This window comes from Peromyscus leucopus, chromosome 10 (assembly GCF_004664715.2).
Source record: "Peromyscus leucopus breed LL Stock chromosome 10, UCI_PerLeu_2.1, whole genome shotgun sequence".
NCBI classification, from domain to species: domain Eukaryota; kingdom Metazoa; phylum Chordata; class Mammalia; order Rodentia; family Cricetidae; genus Peromyscus; species Peromyscus leucopus.
In genome coordinates this window covers 90,185,232-90,195,957 of record NC_051071.1, presented here as the reverse complement: position 1 = coordinate 90,195,957, position 10,726 = coordinate 90,185,232, and positions in this window count along the sequence as shown.

Sequence of the window (10,726 nt, the reverse complement as noted above, 5' to 3'; positions counted from 1 at the left end):
GCCAGTGTCAGAGGATTCCCTGAAGACAGCCAGAGGCTGTCTCACTGCAGTGACAGGGACATCACATGAGAGGAAAGGAAAGTTCGGGTATGGTAAATGAATAGTCGATACTAAATTGGTTTCAGTCCCATGAGAAAACACAGCCACTACTTGATGTCTGGGGTATCTCTGGAGGCATATACCAAACCACAGAGCCCACTAATGAACTATAGGAGGGAGAGTTTATTTGCTTTAGATTTTTGCTCTCCAGGGGTTCACATGCACCACGTGAGGCATGGACCACCCTCTTCCAGGTGCCTGTTACCTCCTGGCAGCCACTGCGGAGGCTGAGCATGCTGTGAAACCTCATGCTGCTTCTGTGTCTGCAAATGATGGAAAGCACCAGGGAGATGCAGTGGTCCTTCCGGTCTCGGGCTCACTGAGGTCTCGAAGAGACTGAGGTAGAGGCTACAAAACGCACTCAGAAATGAGAAGACTTGGGACCTCCAGCTTGTCCTCTTGTGTTCTTCTCAGTTGACCCATTAATGCCCTTTGAAGAACCAAGGGATTCTGACCCTGAGGAAGCCTGAGTTCATTCTCCAGAAACAGGGCAGGAAAGCAGCACTGGGAAGAACAGGAAAAGAAATTAAGTTCGTGGGCCGGAAGGCTCCACCTTTCCTTTGGGGACAGAAAAAGAGCAGGAGGTCAGCTGGGGACACTTAGCCCAGTGCAGCGTGTCCTTGGCCCTCCAGTTAACCTCCTGAAAAGCAGGCAGGCTGGGCGGGGTGGGCGGACACCACCTGGGTAAACTACCTTGTGCTCTGAGACCGAAGAACCTCAGGGTGGCAGCTGAACCAGCCCTGGGATTGTCCGGGCCCTGCACCCCAGCAGTTGGATTCTAGTTCTTGCTATCACACCTGGCTTTTCACAGGAGCCCTGGAGACCCCAGCCAAGGTCCGTCCGCTCTCACCCTAAGCACTCTCCCCATTGGGCCACCTCCCCAGACCTAACGGCAAATTCGACAAATTCTTACCTTCAGCTGGATTGCTAGGACAGTGGCAGCCAAGCCAGGGCAGAGAACAGAGTGTGCCATGGGACGGGCAGGGACACAGGAACACGAGTCTGCTGGGTGCTTTCCCTGGGGTCTAGTGATGATGTCAGGGACAAGCTGGTGCAGCACATTAGTGTTAGCGTCTCAGAGCTTTGCACAGAGAGGTTTGTTCTGGGCGCTGCCAGTCTGCTGACTCGGCTACTCTGTGTAAGACCAATGGAAGCTCTTTCTTCTTATTAGGACTTGAAAACAAAGAGGAAGGTCTCAAACTGTAAAATTACCCTGGCCTTATTTTTTTCTTTCTCTCAATGTAATTTTTTGACTGTGTTTTTGTGTGTTGTGCACGTATGCATGTTCACACATGTACAGGTGCACATGTACCTTTGTGCCTGTATATATAGTGGGGGTCAGAGGTTGGTGTGACATGTCTTTCTTGATAGCTCTTTACTTTATGGAGGCAGGGTCTCTTGCTGGACCCAGAGCTCTCCAGTGGAGCTAGCCAGCTTGCTTGGGCATACCCTGCTTCTGTCTCCTGAACTCTGTGGCTACAGGTAGGCCACTGTGCTCACACAGCTTTTATGTTAGTGTTGGGGATCTGGACCCAAGTCCCCACACTTTCAAGGCAAGCTCTTTATCCACTGAGCCCTCTCTCCAGCCACCTGCCCTTGTTTTGAGAACGATCTCAATGCAGCCTGGGCTAGCCTCTAACTTACTGTGTAGCCAGTAGACGGCCTTGAATTCCTGGTCCTCCTGCCCCCACCTCACAAGTGCTGGGGATCACAGACATGGTCCACGATGTCTGCTTTTAAGCGGGCTGGGGATGGAACCCAGGGCTCCATGTATGCTAGGCAACCACTGTCCCAACTCAGCCTGGGCTCTTTCCTGGCCTTGACTCTGACTCAGGATTGTACTTTTTCCCACTTCCTGATGCTGGAAAGCTAAGATAAAGCATTCTAGTATATCATTTACAGGGCGCCCTCAAGATGACCCTAATTTTCTTTTTCTGCTCTGTAACACAAATTGCTAAATGATCTTATTAATAATAATAAAAAAAACCAGAGCCAGATATTGAGGTGAAAGCTGACAGAACACACCTTAAAATAATATTTCCCAACACTGCTCTCTATGCTAGTGATTCAGGAACTTTCCCCCCCTTGCCCCATGCCCTCCAGTGACACCACATTTCAGGCCTCTATCCACTTCCAGAAATTCCTTTCCCTAACATCTTATGTCTGTCTGGTGGGTCCCCTGTGTGAAGGTTCAGCCAAGGTTCCCTGCTGGAATCTTCCTTCTGGGAAGTTGTCTTGGGGGTCCCACCTTCCTTGTGATTCTAGAATTAGCCGGCTTTGGGGCTAGCTTTTATGACACATTGGAGCTATTTGACTATGCAACTGTCTTTTCGTGTTAGCTTATGGACTCTATGAGAACAACGGTCACATTATTAGATTTTCATCCTTTCTATTTTTCAGATTTATGTATTTTATATATGTGAATGTTTTGCTTGCATGTATGTCTGCATACCACAGGTGTGTCTGGTGCTTGGTCAGAAGGGGGTGTGTGTGTCAGAAGGGGACTTGGTTCTTCTGAAATCAGAGATACAGATGGTTGTGAACCCCAACCTCTGCAGAAGCAGCAAGTGCTCTCACCCACTGAGCCCTCTCTCCAGCCCCCTCATTCTCTCTCTGTGCTTGTCTAAATGTGGGTGTGTCTGGTGCTCTTGGTGGAGGCTGGAGGCTAGCTTTGGGTGGTGTTCCTCGGGAGATGCCCACCTTGTTCTTCCTGACTCAGGGTCTCTCCTACCAGGTCCTGGGAATCTCTGTAACTGGGCTATACTTCCTGGCTAATGGTCTCCAGCGATCCTCTCGTCTCGGCCTCCCTAGTGCTGGGATTACTAGTGTGTGCTCACATGACACACCCAGCTTTTCATGTGGTACTGGGGATCTGACTCAAGTGTGTGCCAAGCACCTAACTGACCGGGGTATCTTCTTCCCCAGCCCCTCGCTTGTTGTCCTTAAACACCTAGGATGTCTGGTACCAGGAAGGTGTTCAGAGAGTGCTGGTCAACCACAAAGTGCATGGGTTTCTAAAGGATCTGCTCACACACCCTACGCCCTGCTGTGCTGCCCACTGGTGACTGCTCACCCACGACTATGCTTTGGTGCTCCCGCTCTTCGAAGGCCAGGATTCAAATTTACTGTCTATTAGACAGTGCCCAGTGCATTGTGGGCATTAAATAAGTGTTGATTTTAGGAAAATGTTTGCTATTGTAGGTGGTTTTACATTTTCTAGACTTTGAGCTATATGTCATCATAAAACTAGCGTGTGTGTGTGTGTGTGTGTGTGTGTGTGTGTGTGTGTGTGTGTGTGTGTGTAAGTTCATGCAGAGGCCAGGGGTCAAACACCAGTCCCCCACACACACCCAGGAACCACTCACCTTGTTTTTTGAGACAGGGTCTTTCACTGGGACCTGAGCTTTGCTGATTAAGCTAGACTAGCTGGCCATCGAGCCCCAAGGATATGTCTGTCCCCACTTTCCTAGTGCTGGGATTAGAAGTGTGCTCTTTATGTCTGTGCTGGGGTTTGAACTCAGGTCCTCATACTTGCTCAGCAAACGCTTTACTGACTGGGCTTATTTTCTCAGCCCTCACACTTCTTAAGAATAAGCGCTGAAGTATTGAGCCGTGTAAATACATAAGTCACGTACCATCGCAGCAGCTGCTAAGGTGAAGAGGCTGTGCACACCTCAGGAACCAGGGCTTTTCTCTAGCAGATGCAGTGTCTGGAAAGCAGCAGAGGCGGGGTGTAAACAGGGCCAAGCATGACAATGACACATTACGTCGTGTGGATTCCTGGCTTAGAAGGCCAGGCTAGACATTTGGCCTCAGCCCTTACTGTCTATATTGCCAGCAACCCGACATCCTTGAGCTTTGGGGAAAGAGGAGTCCCTCTCCCATTTCCACTCAGCGCCACGCTCTAACTGCATCTTGACACGGCAGGCTTCCACCCGGCTGGTTTACATATGCTGTTACAGGGCCACTTCACTTTCCATTCCTGCCATCAAAACTTACGGTTGTATCACTGAGAAGAAGCAGAAAGGGGGCCCTGGGCACAGAGTCTCTATTTTGATTGGAAACAGGACTGGTAATAAATGATGAGGAGAAATTTATGACTTAGTCAGGACAGAATTGGAATGCTCCCAAAGTATCCAGTGCTTCTGGGGAGGGCCTACATTCTAGTTAGGGTTACTGTTGCTCAAAACACCATGACCAACAGCAAGTCGGGGAGGAAAGGATTTACTTGGCTTACCCTTCCACATCGTAGTCCATCACTGAAGGAAGTCAGGACAGGAACTCAAATAGGGCAGGAACCTGGAGTCAGGAGCTGATGCAGAGGCCATGAGGTGTGTGTGTGTGTGGGGTGCTGCTTACTGTCTTTCTTTTAGAACCCAGGACCACCAACCCAGGCATAGCCCCACCTACAATGGGCTGGGCTCTCCCGCTCAACCACTAATTAAGAAAATGTCCTACAGGCTTGCCTGATCTTAGGGAGCATTTTCTTAATTGAGGCTCCCTCCTCTCCGATGACTAGCTTGTGTCAAGTTGTCATAAAACTGCCCAGCACAGGCCAGGATATGGATATCCTTCCTATAAACAAAGGATAGAACATTAACTGCATCAGCTCAAGGTCACAGTCGGGGAACTGCATAGTGAGCATTTGAATTCATTTTGGATCACAGGAAACACAAGCCAGGCTTAGTTTGTGGAGAATCCGGAAAGCCAGAGAAGCCTGCAGGCCAGAGCAGACAACGGAAGGTGTTTGGAGCAGAGGAGGAAGAGCAGACACATTTGTGAGCCTAGTCTGGAGGTGGAGAAAAGGAGAGAGAGTGGGCAGGAAGGGAGCCTGAGCTGTGTGTGGGGAGGTGGTGTGGAGGCCATAGCACTGGCCATACACACATACAGACACACAGACACACACACACACACACACACACACACACACACACACACACTCAGACACACCCTCTCTCTCTCTCTCTCTCTCACACACACACACACACACACACACACACACACACCTGCCACTTTTGTATTTGCTTTTAGTCCTTCAGTTTGAGACAACAGAATAAGCAGCTATGTCTGGAACACAGGCAGGGTAGGAGGGAGAAAAGAGGTGTTATCCAGAGGCAGAAACCCAAAAGTCACTATAGGAAGGCCTGAAAGTTAACAGCTGTGCAAATCAGGGCACCGAGGGCCAGGTAAGGACACCTAAGGGGCACTGGAGACTGAGCGGTAAGCCCTTAGCATCCAGAGGACGCTGAGAAGACAGGAGTAGGAAGGGGTGCGGGTCAGGCAGGGATTTGATGGGTCAGTTGCAAAGCAGACACCAGATTTCCCTGGAAGGTGGCAGTGTGTTGAGGAAAACTAGGAGGCCGGGTGCAATGATAGCATTTGAAGTTCAGCTCCCCAGGAGGCAAGATCTCATGAGTCCACTGGAACAGGGCTACAGACCTTAGCACAAATGACTCCATGATGAAAGTACCATTCAGACTGTAAAACTCAGCATGTAGATAGCACTGTCCGCCAAAAACGAAAACAAAGACCTCATCCATCAAAGCCCACAGCTCTGGGAAAGTCTCTAAATGTTCTAACCTTGCTTTTTGGCTTCTGTAGTTCTGCTTCTGGCTAACTGTTCTTGTTAACTGAAGTATGTCAACCCAGGGCATGGTTTTTGTGCTTAAAAGCTTACCCTGAGAAAGGCTCCATGTTACACTGGGATCTTGAGCTCCCAGTGTAGTAGTAGGTGGCTGGCTTAAACCCATGTTGGAGCAGTTGTTCTGGTGAATACCCCACAACACCCACGAGTTCAAGACCAGCCTGACTAACACAGTAAGACTCTGCCTAAGAAGACAAAACAAACAACAACAAAAACGTTCGATGAGCTGCTAGGGTGACTAGCGGGGAACTGAAGGAAAGGAGAGCATTAACTCTGCCTTCCAGGTGAAGAGTGGGAGGCGCAGCAGGAGAGGGGGTGGAGCGTGGGGGTGGGGGTGGGGGTGGAGGGTGGGGGCGGGGTTAGGGGCTGGGGGAGGAGACCAGAAGGTGGATAGGCGGGGCTTCCTTTACAACAGGTAGTTCTAAAGGGGTTCGCACAGCTCTCCTGCAAGCCCTGACATCTATCCAAATGCTCACCAGTCTCTGAAATGTACAGAAGCCTGCTGTGAGTGCCTGGAGAGATGAAGAGACAGGGCAGACTTGCCTTTGTAGGACTAGAAAGAGACCAAAACACTAGATCAGGGAGGGAGAAAGATCTCTGTAGAAACAGGGGCAGGGGCAGTGGCCCGAAAATATGAGCACACTGAGAATTTCTGCATCCTGAGGGAGGGAAGGGGGCTTAGAGGGCACGGTATGAGGGGAGGAAGAATTTGACTTCTTCTGATTCTTACAGGACCACAGACCAGCTGATGTTGTCCACATAACCTCATCCTAGATGACATGTTACTGAGTTCTTCTTCTTCTTCTTCTTCTTCTTCTTCTTCTTCTTCTTCTTCTTCTTCTTCTTCTTCTTCTTCTTCTTCTTCTTCTTCTTCCTCCTCCTCCTCCTCCTCCTCCTCCTCCTCTTCTTCTTCTTTTTCTTCTTCTTCTCCTCCTCCCCCTCCTCCCCCTCCTCCTTGTCCCCTCCCCTTCTTCTAGCTGAATATGTTGGTGGGTTTTTACAAGAGTGAACATGGGTGATGGAAGCCCCAGTGAGGTGCTTTGAAGATTCAGCAAGCTGGAGGCATGAGGCGGATCTTACTGTGGCATTGCGTAGTCATAGTTTCTATCGGGCGTAATCCGGCAGGCTGCCCGCTGCTAGTCATCTTTAAAATGCCTGCTGGAGATCATCTCTGGAACTTTTCTGGTCCCTTTGCTCATGAGTAATTGTTTCCTAGAAAACTTTTACAAGCCTCAAATGTTCCTACTGAGCTGGAAGGGTGTGGCCCGCTGGAAAGGCAACTGAACCAGATCTGTGCCTTCAGGGCACGTCTGCCTGTCTTGGTTACTGTAGAGGATTGTCACCTTCACTGAAGTCTGCCCTGGGATGGGGCAGCTGGCTAGGGCTCTGTTGGGGTTGGAATAGAAAGAAGCTAAAGGGCTTTGTTGAGGCCACCCAGTTTCCATTCTTTTTTTTTAACCATTGAAACCAATAAGGCACTTTCTCTTAGAATTTGTGTAAGTCACCAGGGGTATTGCACATGTGTATCTGTGTACAGTGCATATGTTTCTGAACACAACTGGGCATTTTGGGCTAATACTGGGAGACACATCTGATAATTAAATGAAATTTGTGAAAGTGTTAGCTGGAACCCTGCAGAAAGATGATTGTTAAAATGTGAGAGGCTGGAGAGACGGCTCAGCAATTAAGGGAACTTAATGCTGCCTTTGTAGAAGACCTGAGTTCAGCTTTCAGCACCCATGTCAGGTGGCCTACAATCTCCTTAAACTGCCGCTCCAGGGGATCCAACTCCCTCTGTTGGCCTCTCAGGGCACTACACTCATATGCACATATTCATATATATGTAATTTAAAAATAAAAAGAAAATCCTTAAAAATGAGATTTAATAAAAAAGAACAACAGTTTTCTTTAAGTAACTTTATAAGGTACACTCTCCCAAGCTGTCCTACCTTGAAAAAAGGAAAAGGGTGAAGAAAAAAAATGACTTTCTCAGTTTTCTACAATAATTGGTGTAATAAATGAAATTCATTCTTTATGAACCCTATACCTCTCATCTGTAAGTGACAGTAGCATTCAGGTAGGGGCCTTATACATGGAGCTGTGGAAGTGTTACCTTCATTTATGACAGAAAAGGTTAGGATGGGATTGTGTGACAGTGACAGATGGCACGTTTCACAGATGGCCACAATACCGTCTGTGTATAAGTATGTTTGTATTTGTGATGGTTAGTACTAACTGTTAATTTGACATGATCTTGAATTACCTGAGAAGAAAGTCTCGATGAGAGACTGTCTAGATCAGGTAGGCCTATGGGCATGTCTGTGAGATATTGCCTTAATTTTAGAAACGGGTAGGAAGACCAACTCACTGTGGAGGGCAATATTCTGGTGTGTGTGTGTGTGTGTGTGTGTGTGTGTGTGTGTGTGTGTGTGTGTGTGATTCTGCATTGTATATGTGTAAAGAGGGCACTAAACACAAGTAGGCATGCATGCATTCATTCTCTCTCTGCTTTTGACTATGTGATTAGCTCCTCCAACCCTGCCCCACTGACAGTCTGTAACCTGGAATTGTGAGCTGAAATAAATCTATTTCCTTCCTTAAATTTATTTCCACCAGGGTATTTTATATGACAACAGGAAATGAAAACTAGGACAGTGAACTTACAATCATGTATTCCCCGCCCTGTCTTTCTCTCCTTCCTCTCTCTCTCCCTCACTCTTTCTCTGTTTTTCCTCTTTCCCTCTCTGACACTTCTCCAACAGAAAGGTGGGGTCTACGGTTTCTGTGCGTCTGTCAAAAGCTGGACAAGCTCTACATTGGCTCATGTGACACCACACAGCAGGAGCCATGTGTGTGACTTTCAAGATGAGCCCGTAAAAGGTGGTAAGCTTCCCTCCCATGTGTTCAGACATTCATTTGGGAGCCCTAAGCTATCATGAGAGTCTCACACCCTGAAGTTGCCATGCTCTGAAGACACCCAGGCTGTATGGAGAAGCTTGTTCTGGCTGGTTGGCCTAGCCAAGGTTTCAGCCTGTAAACAGAGTCAAATGCCTGATACTGGATAAAGATGCCTCCATGGATGGAATTCTAGCTTCCAGCCATCCAGTCCTGCCAACTAAGGAGCTGTCTTCACCGTATCTTCTCCAAATTTACTGACAGAGTATGAGGGTCATAAAACAGTTCCTTCACACTGTGACGTTTTGGACTGGCTTACTATATGAAAACAGGTATACATTTGTATATGCCCATTAGGACAGATATAGAACCAGGGACCTTATGTGCAGGAGTCTTCCCAAGATGGAGAACTAGAGCCTGTTGGATCACTATATTTAAAAGAAGATTTATTTATTTATTTTTTAGTTTATGTGCATTGGTGTTTTGCCTGCATGTGTGTCTGTGTGAGTGTTAGATTTCTTGGAACTGGAGTGACAGACAGTTGTGAGCTGCCATGTGGGTGCTGGGAATTGAACCTGGGTGCTCTAGAAGAGCAGCTAGTGCTCTTAACTGCTGAGCCACCTCTCTAGCCCCTATTTTTATTTTTTTAACTATGCATATGAATATGTAACTGTATAGAGTATGTGCACATTAGTGCAGTTACCTAAGGAGGCCAGAAGAGGGCGTCAGATCCCTTTGAACTGGAGTTACAGGCAGTTATGAGCTGCTGGATGTGGATGCTAGAACCAAACTCAGATCTTGTCTAAGAGTGATACATGCTTTTAACTGCTAAGGCATAACACTGTCTGAAAACTTTTGGATTAGCAGTTTTCAAGGATCTAACTTCTGTTTCTAGTAGGATAGATTTATCTATACAGAGAAGTATCTCACCCAGCATCTCAGATTTAAATCTGTCTGTGCATCTCAGGGGTTGAAGTCCCAGCTCTCCATACCAAGAAGGTAGGTTTTTGATGAAGATCAAGTCTAAGATCCTATGTGAAAACAGTGTTTGCAGAAGTCTAATATCACCATGTGTCATGGTTGGTTTAATTGTTAACCTGATGTCACACACAATCACTTGGGAAGGAAGTCAAAGTGAGGGGTCAAGTGCTTGTACCAAGCTGGCCTTTGGGCATGTCTGTAGAGATTGTCTCGATTACCTTAACTGATGTGGGGAGACTCAGTCTACTGTGGGAGGCACAATTCCCTAGGCAGGAGGCCAAAAGCTGTAGAAGAGAGGAGAGAGAAAGCAGACTACTGAGCATCCAGGTACCCATTTCTCCCTGTTCTTGATGATAGATTTGGTGTGACCATTTTAGGTTCCTACCACCTACCCAGAGTCGTGAGCTAACATAAACACTTTCCCTCTTTAAAAATAATAATAATAATAATTGCTATTATTTTAAATCCAGGGTCTCATTATACAGCCCTGGCTGGTCTGGAACTCTCTCTGTAGATGATAGAAAGGTCTGCCCGCCTCTGCTTACTAGGTGCTGGGATGAAAAGCATGTGACATGTGCTCGACCCGCTAAGTTGCTTTTTGCCAGTGTATCTTTATCACATCAACAGAAAGGACACAGGCATACCATGTCCTCGCAGAAGGGAATATTTGGACCTGGATGTTGACACACCCAGAAGAGTGCCATGGGAAAGGGAAAGCAGAGATGGGGGTGATGCATCCATGAGTCAAGGGCCACCAAGGACTTCCTGCAAACCACCACACCCCTCGCAGCCCTCAGAAACACAGCTGTGTTGTAGATGCGCCAAAGGCAGAACTGAGAAGCTGGGTGTGGCCGTGCACACTCACAGTCCCAGCAGTAAGAACACCGAGTCAGGACCACTGAGCTTCGTGCCAGCCGGGGCTCCACAGCGAGACCCGCCAAACTAAGCCCAAACCAAAACCAAGTGAAAAAGCTGGGATATAAATTTCTTCTTTTTGTACTCGAAAATAGATTCTCCTCTCATAGGATACATCCTAACCACAGTTTCCCCTCCCTCTACTCCACCCAGCTCCCCCACCTCTGTTTTTCTCTCTGCTTCCTCTTCAGA